This window comes from Zingiber officinale, chromosome 6B, assembly GCF_018446385.1.
Source record: "Zingiber officinale cultivar Zhangliang chromosome 6B, Zo_v1.1, whole genome shotgun sequence".
Classification (NCBI taxonomy): Eukaryota; Viridiplantae; Streptophyta; class Magnoliopsida; order Zingiberales; family Zingiberaceae; genus Zingiber; species Zingiber officinale.
Window position 1 is genome coordinate 29219394 of NC_055996.1, and position 11787 is coordinate 29231180.

Below are 11787 nucleotides of genomic sequence, written 5' to 3' on the forward strand. Positions count from 1 at the left end.
AGCATCTATCAACTTGGTTTGTTGATAGTGGATGCTCCAAGCACATGACCGGGGACAAGTCACTCTTTACTACCCTTCAAAATAAAAATAGAGATAATGTGTCTTTTGGTAATAATGGTAGCCTTAAGGTTATAGGAGTTGGAGATATTCATATATCCGAATGTCTCCAAATCAGAAATGTCCTTCTAGTGAAGGGGATGACTTTTAATCTCCTAAGTGTCAGCCAATTGTGTGATACGGGTTACACAATTGAGTTTCACTCAAGTCAATGTCTGGTCAAACACATTGACGCACTTGACACGGTACTAGTAGGCACAAGAGTAGATAACATTTATCAAGTATCGTTTAAAAGTGCTACTAATGCCTCTGCTAAGTGTTTCATGTCAAAAGAAGAAGAATCTTGGCTTTGGCATAGGAGGTTGGCCCACGTAAACATGAAGAACATTCGAAAGCTGGTCAACAAAGGATTAGTGCAAGGTCTACCAAGCATCAAGTACCAAAAGTCAAAACTATGTGATGCATGTCAAAAGGGTAAGCAAACAAAAGCGTCTCATAAAGGTAAGAGCATTGTAAGTACATCTACTGCTTTAGATTTATTGCATATGGACTTGTTTGATTGCAGTAATGTTATTTCATTAAATGGAAGTAGATATTGCTTAGTAATCATTGATGATTTTACTAGATTTACATGGACTTTCTTTTTAAAAAATAAGGACCAAACCATAGATATTTTTATTTCCTTTTGTAGAAGAACTGAAAATGAAAAATCAACAACAATTAAAACAATTAGAAGTGATCACGGTGGAGAATTTCAAAACCATAGATTTTTGGAATTTTGTCAAGAAAAAGGATATAGGCATGAGTTCTCTACTCCAAGGACCCCACAACAAAATGGGGTTGTGGAGAGAAAGAACCGAGTCTTACAAGAGGTTGCACGAAGCATGCTCAATGAGTACTCTCTACCGAGCTACCTATGGGCTGAAGCTGTAAATACAGCTTGCTATGTGCAGAACTGAGTCTTGATACATAGGTTTTTAGAAAAGACTCCCCATGAACTTTGGTTTGGGAAACCCCCTATAATTAAACATCTTAGGGTATTTGGTTGTAAGGTGTTTATCTTGAACACCAAGGATCATCTTGGAAAGTTCACGGCTAAGGCTGATGAAGGGATACTGGTCGGGTACTCTCTCATCAGCAAAGCCTATCGAGTCTACAACAATAGGACTAAGTTGATTGAAGAGTCCTCGGATGTAGCGTTTGAAGAAATCCCTAAATCAAATGATCAATCAAGGGATGTAGGAGAAATTCAATTTGAACTTAGAAGTCTAAGTTTAAATGATCAAAACATAGAAAGAGTCCAAATTGACTCCGATAATGATGAGCAAAGGCAAGAGAGGGCTCAGCCTGATCCCTTGCCTGATATTGAGCCCTTGCCTGTGTCTAGTGAGACCACTCATGAGACACCGTCAACACCAAGGCAATCTAGGATAGCCTCTAGTCATCCCCAAGACCAGATTGTGGGAGACATCCAACAAGGGATTAGGACTAGATCATTCTTTAGAAATGAGTCTAATGAGGTCGCCTTGATCTCAGAAATCGAACCAAAATTAGTTGATGAGGCATTGCACGATCCTGACTGGGTCATAGCTATGCAAGATGAGTTAGGTCAATTTGAAAGGAGCCAAGTGTGGGACTTAGTTCCTAGACCTAAGAAGACCACCATTATTGGAACCAAATGGGTCTTCAAAAACAAGTTAAACCAAAAGGGAGAAGTCGTAAGAAACAAGGCAAGACTTGTAGCCAAGGGCTATAGTCAAGTCGAAGGTCTCGATTATGATGAGACTTATGCTCCCGTGGCCCGATTAGAGTCCATTCGTTTAATGCTAGTTTTTGCTGCACATAGAAGTTTCAAGCTCTATCAAATGGACGTTAAATCGGCCTTCTTAAATGATTTCATTAAAGAAGAGGTCTATGTTGAACAACCACCGGGGTTTGTGAATACCGAAGCTCCAAATCACGTGTACAAGCTCAAGAAAGCTCTGTATGGGCTTAAACAAGCACCTCGAGCTTGGTACGAAAGGTTGTCAACGTACTTACTAGAAAAGGGTTTTGTGAGAGGTCAAATAGACCCAACACTATTTCTGCGTAGAGATGGTGAAAACATATTTGTAGCCCAGGTGTATGTCGATGACATAATTTGTGGCTCAAATAACAAGGGCTATTTAAATGAATTTATCACTCACATGGAAAGTGAGTTTGAGATGAGTCTGGTGGGAGAATTGACATTCTTCCTTGGACTTGAAATTAAATAAACTCGAGATGACATTTATGTCGATCAGACAAAATACACTCAAGAGATGCTCAAGAAATTCAAAATGAGTGACTCTAAGGAAGTATCCATTCCAATGACGACAAACACTCGCCTTGACAATGATGAGAATGGAAAACCAGTTGATCTGACGCAATATAGAAGCATGATCGGTAGTCTTCTATATCTCACAGCTAGTCGACCGGACATACTTTTTGTTGTGGGCATGTGCGCTAGATATCAGGTCTGTGCCAAGGAATCTCATTTAATTGCTGTTAAGAGAATTTTGAGATACCTTAAGGGCACAATTAGAGTAGGTCTTTGGTACCCACGTACTGAGTCTTTTGATTTGATAGGTTATACTGACTCCGATTATGCTGAGTGCAAGTTGGATCGGAAAAGCACTAGTGGGCGTTGTCAATTTTTAGGTTCATCTTGTTGGAACCCCGAGGTGTTTTGATGTGATCAAACCAAGTTAAGTTAGGTCCTGCGTTGTTTAACCCTTGTGTCTAAGTGTGCAGGAACTTAGGAACACAGGAAGTCGAGCGGAAGACGCGGCTAGCGAGAAGGACGGCACGGGAAAGAGCCGACGGGCTCGGTGCGTCCGAGGGACGAGGTGTCCGCGGAAGAGTACACCGGTGGACGAGAAGAACGTGCGCGACGTTCGAGGGACGAGAAACCGGGAAGGAAGGCTGCTCGAGGAGAAGGCCGGAACATGGGTTCGGGTTAGCCCTATTCCGGATGGCCAAGATCACCCAAGCTAGTGGAGCCGGAACAGAAGATCCGGACCGAGACGAGCTGAACCGAAGCAGAGCGACCGGACGGAAAAAGTCAACCAGAGTTGACTTTTGGGGTCCGGGGCGCCCGGACCCCTCCGGGGATCCCGGAACCATCCGGGGCGCCCGGAATGTGGCTTTTGACCAGATCGAGTCAAACTCGATCTGAACGTTGGGGGATAAAGTTTTATCCCCCCAGGGCGCCCGGAACCCTTCCAGGCGCCCCGACCAAGGCTATAAATATAGCCTTGGTCCAGAAGCAAATCAATTAATCAGAACGACGAACTTGTAATCAACTTCTGTGTGCTTTACTTTTCTTCTTGTACGTTCAACGCTGTAAGAGGCTACTCCGCCTAGAGGAGAATCAGATAGTGCGCTTTCTTTGCCTTGGATTAGCAATCCTCTGATTGCAAACCAAGTAATTCCTCTGTGTCTATTTTCTGTTTTAATTAGTCTCTGTTTTTTTAATTACAAGTTCTTTTAAGTTAGTTGAATATCCGAGAAGGGTTTTTGTTTTATTTTGTAGGGAAATTCACCTCTCCCCTCTTGCCGGCCTCCAAAGGGACTTACAAGTGGTATCAGAGCGAGGACGCTTCAGGAGGACTAACCGCCGATCGAAGCAACAACGATGGCCGGACCAAGCATCGTTCCACCAAAATTCGAGGGGAACTTCACAGACTGGAAGCGTCGTATGGAGGTATTTCTAAAAACCGAGATTGAAATTTATTTCATTATGAAATACGGTTTTGTAGCTCCAACAAATCAGAACGGTGAAGAAAAAGAAGAAAGCAATTGGACAAAAAAAGAGCAGAATGAGTTCGTAGCAAACAGCCGTGCGGAACATCACCTGCTAAGCGTATTACCGCCTCAGGAAGTAAACCGCATCGGAAGCTACTCATCAGCTAAAGAACTTTGGAATAAGTTTCTAGAACTCCACGAAGGCACATCCGAAGCGAAGCTCGCTAGAAGGGACATCCTCCGAAACAAACTAATGAACATCCGCTTGGAGAAAGGTGAGAAAGTAGCCGGTCTACATGCAAAGGTAAAAGAACTAGTTACTGGTCTCGAGAACCTCGGTGAAAAGGTAACAAATCGGGACGCCTTACGCTACGCACTCAACGCCTTTCCCAGAACTCCAGAGTGGACGTCAATAATCGACGCCTACTACATCTCAAAGGACCTGGAGGTAAGTACATTAGAGGAATGTTTTTCCACTCTTGAATTACACGAAACTAGATGTGCAGGAACGACAAAGGATACAACCCAGACTATAGCGCTGAACACAACTCAGAAGGATGAACTCGAGTCAGACTCCGAAGACGATCAAGAAGCGCACATGGTAAGAAATTTTAAAAAATTCTTTAGGTCTAATAAATTTAAAATGCAGAATAAAAAGAATCAAAAAGGAGGAAGAAAGGTGCGATGCTACCAGTGTCAGAAGGAGGGACACATAAGAGAAGACTGCCCAGAACTCAAAAAGGACAAAAGGAAGTCTCCCAAGAAACACAACCTAAAAGCAACTTGGGATGACACTTCTTCATCTGAATCAGAAGCTCAAGAATACGCCGGGATAGCACTGATGGCAAGCTACGATGGACAAAGTATATCAGAATCGAGCAACGATGAAGAGGGAGCGACCTCGGATGAAGGCAGCGAAGCAGGGGGAGATTCAGGCTTTAAGTCTGACATGGTAAGTGAGGTATGCCTCTTACCCCCTGATCAACTTTACTCTGGCATTAAGGCAATGACTAAATCCATGTATAAATTAGAAAAAGAAAATGCCAAATTTAAAAATGAAATTTTGGAAACAAAAGGAATTTTAGCAAAATCATGTCTTATAGAGGATTTTGATAGATTGAAAATTGAAAATGAAAAACTAAAAGAAGAAATAGAAAGATTGAAAAAATATAAAAGTTCAAATATTTCTACTTTTAGAAATTATAGAGGTTTAAATTGGTACTATAGATTTCATCAAAGTCAAATTAGAAATATATCAAAAATCTATGTACCTAGGAAATACTTGGTTAACCCTGTAGGTAGGAACCTCTACTGGGTTCCAAAAACCTGTTTAATTTAAAATTAGACTTAGCATTTTCAGCAAGGAAATTAAACGACTAATTTCATTATAAGGCTTTGTCTAAGGAAGTGGTTGTTGCTCCAATAACCAAGAAGGCCTAGTGCCTCGCCACGACCTGGAAGCCAAGTATCGAAATGAAAAGTTTAATTGACTAACTGAAAAAGCATTAATTTAACTTACCTAATGCTTTAAAAGAGTTATTCAATTTGTGTTAGAAAATATTTAAAATTAATTTTAAAAAAAAAAATTAAAATTAATTTTTTAATTGACTTAGAAAATTTCTGAAAATTATTGACTTAGATATTTTTTTTTAAATTAACTTATAAATTTTTCTATGAATATTGGCTTAGACATTTTCCTTTGAAAATTGCCTTAGAAATCTTTTATGAAACTAAATAAAAGATATTCTGAATATTGACTTAGATTTTTTTAAACTAAATATTCTCTTGTGAAACATTGCCTTAGAAATTAATATTAATTGCCTTAGAAAGTTTTATGAAAATTCACTTAAATTTTTTTTACCTTAGACTTGTTTAAAGAACCCCTATTTTTAATGTGATCAAAGGGGGAGAAGTATGTTAAGTCTAGGGGGCGGTAGATAAACTTTTTATGAAATATCTTAACTTGTTTTTATTACCCCTATTACAAATAAATTGTTTTTATTGCATCTGTTTTCCCCTAGCTTAACTTGGGTTGCTCACATCAAAAAGGGGGAGATTGTTGGAACCCCGAGGTGTTTTGATGTGATCAAACCAAGTTAAGTTAGGTCCTGCGTTGTTTAACCCTTGTGTCTAAGTGTGCAGGAACTTAGGAACACAGGAAGTCGAGCGGAAGACGCGGCTAGCGAGAAGGACGGCACGGGAAAGAGCCGACGGGCTCGGTGCGTCCGAGGGACGAGGTGTCCGCGGAAGAGTACACCGGTGGACGAGAAGAACGTGCGCGACGTTCGAGGGACGAGAAACCGGGAAGGAAGGCTGCTCGAGGAGAAGGCCGGAACATGGGTTCGGGTGAGCCCTATTCCGGATGGCCAAGATCACCCAAGCTAGTGGAGCCGGAACAGAAGATCCGGACCGAGACGAGCTGAACCGAAGCAGAGCGACCGGACGGAAAAAGTCAACCAGAGTTGACTTTTGGGGTCCGGGGCGCCCGGAACCATCCGGGGCGCCCGGACCCCTCCGGGGCGCCCGGAATGTGGCTTTTGACCAGATCGAGTCAAACTCGATCTGAACGTTGGGGGATAAAGTTTTATCCCCCCAGGGCGCCCGGAACCCTTCCAGGCGCCCCGACCAAGGCTATAAATATAGCCTTGGTCCAGAAGCAAATCAATTAATCAGAACGACGAACTTGTAATCAACTTCTGTGTGCTTTACTTTTCTTCTTGTACGTTCAACGCTGTAAGAGGCTACTCCGCCCAGAGGAGAATCAGATAGTGCGCTTTCTTTGCCTTGGATTAGCAATCCTCTGATTGCAAACCAAGTAATTCCTCTGTGTCTATTTTCTGTTTTAATTAGTCTCTGTTTTTTTAATTACAAGTTCTTTTAAGTTAGTTGAATATTCGAGAAGGGTTTTTGTTTTATTTTGTAGGGTAATTCACCCCTCCCCTCTTGCCGGCCTCCAAAGGGACTTACACATCTTTGGTTAGTTGGTCAAGTCGGAAGCAACATTGCGTTGCTCTCTCCACGACCGAGGCTGAATACATTGCCATGGGAGAGAGTGTATCACAATTGTTGTGGATGATCCACACCCTAGAAGATTATGGACTTTCGTATAAGGGAGTGCAAGTGTTATGTGACAACATTAGCACAATAAACCTAACGAAAAATCCTGTCCATCATTCAAGAACCAAACATATTGAAGTGCGTCATCACTTCATTAGAGATCATGTAGCTAGGGGAGACATTGCGCTCACATATGTTGAGTCAAAGTCAAACCTAGCCGATATTTTCACCAAACCTCTTCCGGAAAATGAATTTAGTCATTTGAGGAGAGAATTGGGAATGTGTTTGGCTCAATAGACCATTCGTGTTAGAGTGTATACTAAAAGCCTAGCTTTTGGTATAAACATTTATCTAGAAATAAGAATCACATTGGTCAAATATCTATATTTATGATAAATATAGTTGTTCAATTAATTTATATTGTAGATAACATGGTGTGTGGTGTCACACACAGAGGATCATGTTATCAGTACCTTATAAATTATAAACAGTAGCTCACGACCATAAATGGAAAGGAACAAACCATTGGAAGGTCGTAGTGTAATTAGGTATTAGTTTATCTTAACTATATAATTACACTAGTACACTTAGAGTGTATTGAGTAGGACCATTAGAGGTCGTTTCTTTTATACTGACTTTATAAAGAAACAAAGACCTCAGTTATTATGGAAGTGTGTGCTCTTAATCCTAATATAATAACGAGCACATATATTTGATATTTATTTCTTTAATTTATCAATGGGTGAGATTTAGTTCGATGAATCAATAAGCCCGATAAGTTGGGAAATGATATCACTTATAGTGTGTATTGTTGATTATAGAAGGAAACTGTGTCCTAGTGATCTAGGTTGAGAATGTCCCCAAGAGGAGCTCATAAGGATTGTCATGTTAAACCCTGCAGGTGGACTTAGTCCGACATGACGATGAAGTTGAGTGGTACTACTCTTGGAGCTAGATATTAATTAAGTGAGTTGTCAATAACTTACTTAATTAGTGGACATTTGTTATCTTAAACACAGGGAGACTAACACACTCATAATAAGAAGGAGCCCAAAATGTAATTTGGGATTGGTGCGGTAGTTCAATAATAGTTCTTTAGTGGAATGAATTATTATTGATGAAATTAAGTTGTGTGTTCGGGGCGAACACGGGATGCTTAATTTCATCGGGAGACCAAAACCAATTCCTCCTCTCGGTCCCTATCGTAGCCTCTAGTATATAGAGATTTATACCCACCGCATACCCACCTTCTTACCCATCCAATGGGGCCGGCCAAGCTAGCTTGGAACCCAAGCTAGGGCCGGCCAAGACCAAGTGGATGAGCCATGTAGGTGGCCGGCCAAAGCTTGGGTCCCAAGCTTAGGTGGTCGACCACTAGAATATTAAAAGGATTTTTATTAAAATTATTTCTTATGTGGATATCATGATTTTAAAAGAGAGTTTAAAAATTAAAAATTTCCTTTTATAACTTTCTACAAAAGATTAAGAGAAGAGATTAATCTCTTTCCTTATTTGTAGTTTAAAAGGATGGTTTTAATTTTTGGTAAAAACTTTCCTTATTTGTAAATCATCTACATGATTAAAAGAGAGTTTAAAATTTGAAATCTTTCCTTATTTGTTGATTAAAGAAGGATTTTAAATTTTAAGAAAACTTTCCTTTTTAAACATATTCATGATTTAAAAGAGAGTTTAAAAATTAAATATTCTCTTTTATAAGTTTCTACAAAAGATTAAGAAAAGATTTGATATCTTTCCTTATTTGTAGATTGAAAGAGATTTTAATTTTTAGAGATAACTTTCTTTTTATCCACATGTTTTAAAGAAATATTTTAATTTATTAAATTTCCTTTTTATAAACCAATCATGAAGGGATAAAATTATTGGAGAAATTTTTATAAATTTCTGGAAACAAATTAGGAAGTTTTAATTCTTGTTTAATTAAAACTCTCCTTGATTTGAGGAAATAAGTGGCCGGCCATGTTTAAGTGAGAAGAAAAATTATTTTAATTAAAATAAAATTTTCCTTTTCATGACAAAAGAATTAAGGAAGTTTTTAATTAAATTTCCTTATTTGTCAAGACCAAGGATTATAAAAGAGGGGGTAGAGAAGGCTTCATGGTGAACAACCTCTATTATTTTCTCCCTCTTTTCTTCCTTGGTGTGGCCGGCCTCCTTCCTTTCTCTTCTCTCCATCTTGTGGCCGGACCTCTCTTCCTCATTGAAGATCAAGTGGTGGCCGGATTTTAGTTTGGAGAAGAAGGAGAGAAAGCTTACATCCCTTGGAGCTTGATTGGTGGAAAAAGATCTTCATCTCTTGGAAGCATAGTGCTTGGCCGAAACTTGAAGAAAGGAGAAGAAGGTGCTTTGGTGGTTTCTCATCTCGGAAGATCGTTGCCCACACAACGTCCGAGGTTAGAAGAGGAATACGGTAGAAGATCAAGAGGTCTTTCTAAAAGGTATAACTAGTAATTTTTCTTTCCGCATCATACTAGTTATTTTTGGAAATAATACCAAATACAAGAGGCATGCGATTCTAGTATTTCGAATATGTTTTTCGATGTTGTGTTCTTTTGTTTTCTTTTTCCTTGTGATTTGATTGTTCTTTTCGGTTAACCTAAAGTTATTTTAGGAAATTAAATATTAGCTTTCCATAAAAGGTTTTGTCTAGTCGGTGGTGGTTGCTCCCATATCCAAGAAGGCCATGTGCCTCGCCACGTCAGTACTGGGAACCAATTATGGAAATTAATATTTAATGGAATTAATAACTTAAGGTGATTTGGGTTGAACGTGTTAAGTTCCGCAGGAGACCCAAGTCAAAACCTAAAAGAACGAATAGATTAAGTTTTGGATCAAACGTGTTAAGTTCCGCAGGCGATCCAAAATTTAATTTAAAAGAACACATGGTAGCTAGGAAAAGGTTCAAACCTTTGAACAAAATTTTTGTACAGTGGAACCTCTAGGCTTTCCGAGTAGCAACCAACAATTCGGACATCATCATGATCAATGAGGACAGTTAAAACAACAAGAGAAATTGGGAAATTAATTTGGGCAACTTGGGGACATCTCACACAAACTATAAGACTTAACAAATTATTTTTGTTTGCTAGAAATGGGGTGAGATGTTAGGATCAGCAGAATTATTCAAAATGTATCATACATCTCTTGAATAATTAGGTTGAAGACATCAATTGAGTATGGGGAAGACCATTACATAATTCATGTGTATTTGGTTCCTAGATCTTACTCATATATTCCAACCAAGGAAACTTGGTTGGACCTTTTCCTATAAATCATGTAACCTTGATTGTTGGACTGTTTGATACCTTTGATCGATACCTTTCGTGATTTTGTTTGAAACTAGGATAAGTCATTGAAATTATGATAGAAATTTGGATATATTTTGACAAACTTGAAACTGAATCTTTAGGAATATAGACAATTTAAGACCATAGGACCTCATCACTGGGAAATAGTTATGCATATAGACTCTTCAGGGTCTAGATACTGAACTTGGAAGGTTTACTGAAGAAACTTCTACGAATTATCTACGAATTTCAGTTACTGAAATTTCAGTATCAGACACTGATCGGTCTACAGACCGATCAGGAGAGGGTGGATCGGTCTGTCGACCGATCTAAAACCTCTCCAGACCTTTCTGTTTGATATCTGATCGTTCCAGCGACCGATCAGGTTTTTTTCGTACACCAGGAAGCCTACTGATTATCTTTTGATCGATCTACAGACCGATCAGGAAGTTCCCTGATCGGTCCAGGGAGGTCTGGATCGGTCACTGGACCGATCCAGAGAAGTGTGGATCGGTCTGGTGACCGATCCAGTGAGGTTCTGATCGGTCTGGTAACCGATCAGAGCGTGTCAAAATGCTGATTTTCGATTGTTGTCTGAAATTTCAGCTTTGGAAGTTGGTGTTTTTGATTTCTAAAGGGTTGAAACTCTCCAAGACATTGTTGGTGCAATGGTCAAGGGGGAGTTGACCTTTAGGGAGAGTTTTACCTATTAGTCAAGGGGGAGTTGACTTTTAGGGGGAGTTTTTACTCTAAAGACTTGAGTGATATGGGATTATCACTAAGTTGATTGTTGACTTTAGTATCAAGGGGGAAATTAAGGGTTTCAATGAAAGGTATGAGACTTTCATTAGGAAGAAACTCTTGACCTTGAATCACTCTTTTTGATGTGTGTCAAAAAGGGGGAGAATGGGAGAATGTCCAAAGAATGTTCAAGGAAGAACATTAGAGTTTGGGGAGAATGTTCAAGGAAGAACATTGGAAAATCTAAGTTAGGTTATCGGGTTAACCTAACTTGATTATGGTTTTTGTCAAACATCAAAAAGGGGGAGATTGTTGGTGCAACCTTAGGTCAAGGTTGACCTGGTTGACCCGACTCGAGTTGTATTTTGATGTTTGACGAGAATAGAAAAGTTCTATTATGATGTTTGACGAGAATAGAAAAGTTGTATTCTGATGTTTGACAGAATACAAACTTGGGAGATTGTAGGTGCAATCTTTGGTCAAGGTTGACCTAGTTGACCCGAGGTGAGTCGACCTGATTCGGGAAATCCTGGTAAGTGAAGCCAGGTGAAAGTCCTGGTGAGTGAAGCCAGGCAGTTGGGAAGTCCTGGTAAGTGAAGCCAGGCAAGGGAAATCCAGATAGCTCAAGGTTGACCAGACATCTGGTGAAAAGTCCAAGCAGGGTGCTTGGCACGAGAAAAGTCCAAGTATGGAGACTTGGCACGAGAAAAGTCCAAGTATGGAGACTTAGCACGGAAAAGTCCAAGCAGGGAGCTTGGCACGGGAAAAGTCCAAGTATGGAGACTTGGCACGGAAAAGTTTAAGTATGGAAACTTGGCATGGGAAGTCGGAGAGGGCTCGGTAGCTCGTTCTCCGGACTAGG